Below are 2,372 nucleotides of genomic sequence, written 5' to 3'. Positions count from 1 at the left end.
AACACCCAAAGAAAATAAGAAAGGAAAATCAAAAAATAGTGATTGCCAGGCGAAAATTGAAATTTTAATTAAACTTTCTACTAAGGATACTATAAAAAAAGATGTGTATGTTAAGGTAAATATTATTTTATATAAATGATAAATATATAATGTATTGTTAACTTGTGTAATATTGTAAAATATATACATACATATAATATTTGGTAGAATATAATAATACCTAGTTTGATTTCATCCAAAATCCAAACTCATTTAACTTAGACTGATACAAATATTCAATATTTTAGGACGGACTTCCAGCAGTTATTTCAATTCATAATGATCATAACCATACAGTTGTTTCTGGAGAGGCATTATCTTATTTAAGACCAACAAGAGATGTAAATATCCAATTTGAAGAGTACTTCAACAGTGGTCTTGGTTAGTTATTACTTTTTAAAATTATTATACTATTTAGGTACAAATTTAAAATTGTATTTCATATATTTAAATGTTGTAAGTGTAACTCATATTTACTTTAGGATTCTACCTATTAAAAATAATACCTTGTTAATTTACATTATTATAAGGGATAAGTGACTCCATTAGGATTCATGAAGAAAAAATTGAACTGAAACATGGAATAAATTCAACTGAACTGGCAAATGCACATATAAATCCTAAATACAGAACTGTTAGATATTGGTATGATGAGTGGAAAAAATTAAATCTTGGTCCACATAGTGGAATTGGAGTCAATAAGGTACCACCGTATATTAATATTCTTAGCAATTTTTTGTAAAAGAAATAGAATATTAGAATACTCAGTTTTAATTGAAAAATCCAAGCTTTTTTAATTCACTTTTAATATGTTAAATTGCAATTGTGTGACTGGTATTTTTCATTTAAAATTTTAATGCAGAATGATTTTTCTTGAAATATTTTATGTTTAGTTTTTAATTTTAATCAATGGTTTAAAAGTCATAATATTACACTATAATTTGTATAAAACAATAATTATCACGTTACAATAATTGATTGAAGGAGAAATACCTATATTTATTTATGCATTATTTTTCATCTGCTCTACTAAACTGCAAAACTTGGTTGATAATGATCTATTTGATTAGTTTTTACTAGTTAAATAACTAATACATTTATGCAAATTATTTTAATAGGTTTCTATTTAAAAATAAAATTAACCCATCCCCCAAAATGTCAGTGGAATAAAAAGTATAATATTAAAAAAAATTACCGTATTTAAACTAATAAACATAATTCACACAATACTCACATACTTTAATATTAGGTATGATATATAGGTAACTAATATTTTATTTTGGATTTTAATGTTCTTTTTTTTAGTTTAGGTTTATTAGATCATTACTATTGATATTTGTAAATTGTAATATTATAATAATCTATATCTAATCCACAATTGTTTTGTACTATTTAAATGAATAGCTCAACAATTATTACAAATTAAATATATTATGTTTATATATTGTTTATATATTGTTTAGTTTTTAGAAGAAGGTTATTAAGAATATTTTGTAAGGATAGGTACTATATTAAAATAAAATAACTTACAATTTTTTTGGATAAATGTTAATATTATTATGAGTGTAACTATATGTTTAATTAAGTACTAATTATTAATTAAAAATTAATCAAATATATCTTCAATGGCTAGTCCCATGTGATTTGGCATTAGCCATTAGGTAGATTTAAGTTAACATTCTCTTGAAGATTTCTTTTTCTTTTTAGTATCTTTTTATTTTTTATTCCGTTTACTGGTCGTCCAACTTGTAATCTTTGACTTCCTCTAGTTATTCCAGGTTTTCTTCTACTAATTGTTGTAGGTTGGACTTTAATTAAAGCACGACTTCTGTGTCTTAAAGAAATAGAACTTCCAGCAGTTGCCAAAAAACTATCCCAACCAGTTGCAGTTTTAACATTTTTCAACCTCTGGATACATTTAGAAAGAACAAGTAATGATGTAGATTGATATTTTGAAAAATTATTAGAAATTAAGCTACAAATCTCTTCTTTATACTCTTTGGCTAAATTTTCATTTTGAATAATTTCTGAACTCATATTAATATCATTGTTTAGGACATTAGTACCATCAGGGTACTATTTCAAGGTCAGCTTAAATACAAATTATTCAAATACAAATCGCCGCGCATTTGATAACAAAATGGTCGGGTGACTACTATCAGCCCAACCATGGTCGTGTGCCTACTAACAGCCCGACCATGGTCGGGTGCCTACTATCAGCCCGACCATGGTCGGGTGCCTACTATCAGCCCGACCATGGTCGGGTGACCATTAAAATCCCGACTATGGTCGGGTGTATATACACAGCGTATAATATAAACATTTTTATTTTA

Source organism: Myzus persicae, unplaced genomic scaffold (assembly GCF_001856785.1).
Source record: "Myzus persicae strain clone G006 unplaced genomic scaffold, MPER_G0061.0, whole genome shotgun sequence".
Lineage (NCBI taxonomy): Eukaryota > Metazoa > Arthropoda > Insecta > Hemiptera > Aphididae > Myzus > Myzus persicae.
This window is presented reverse-complemented; position numbering follows the sequence as displayed.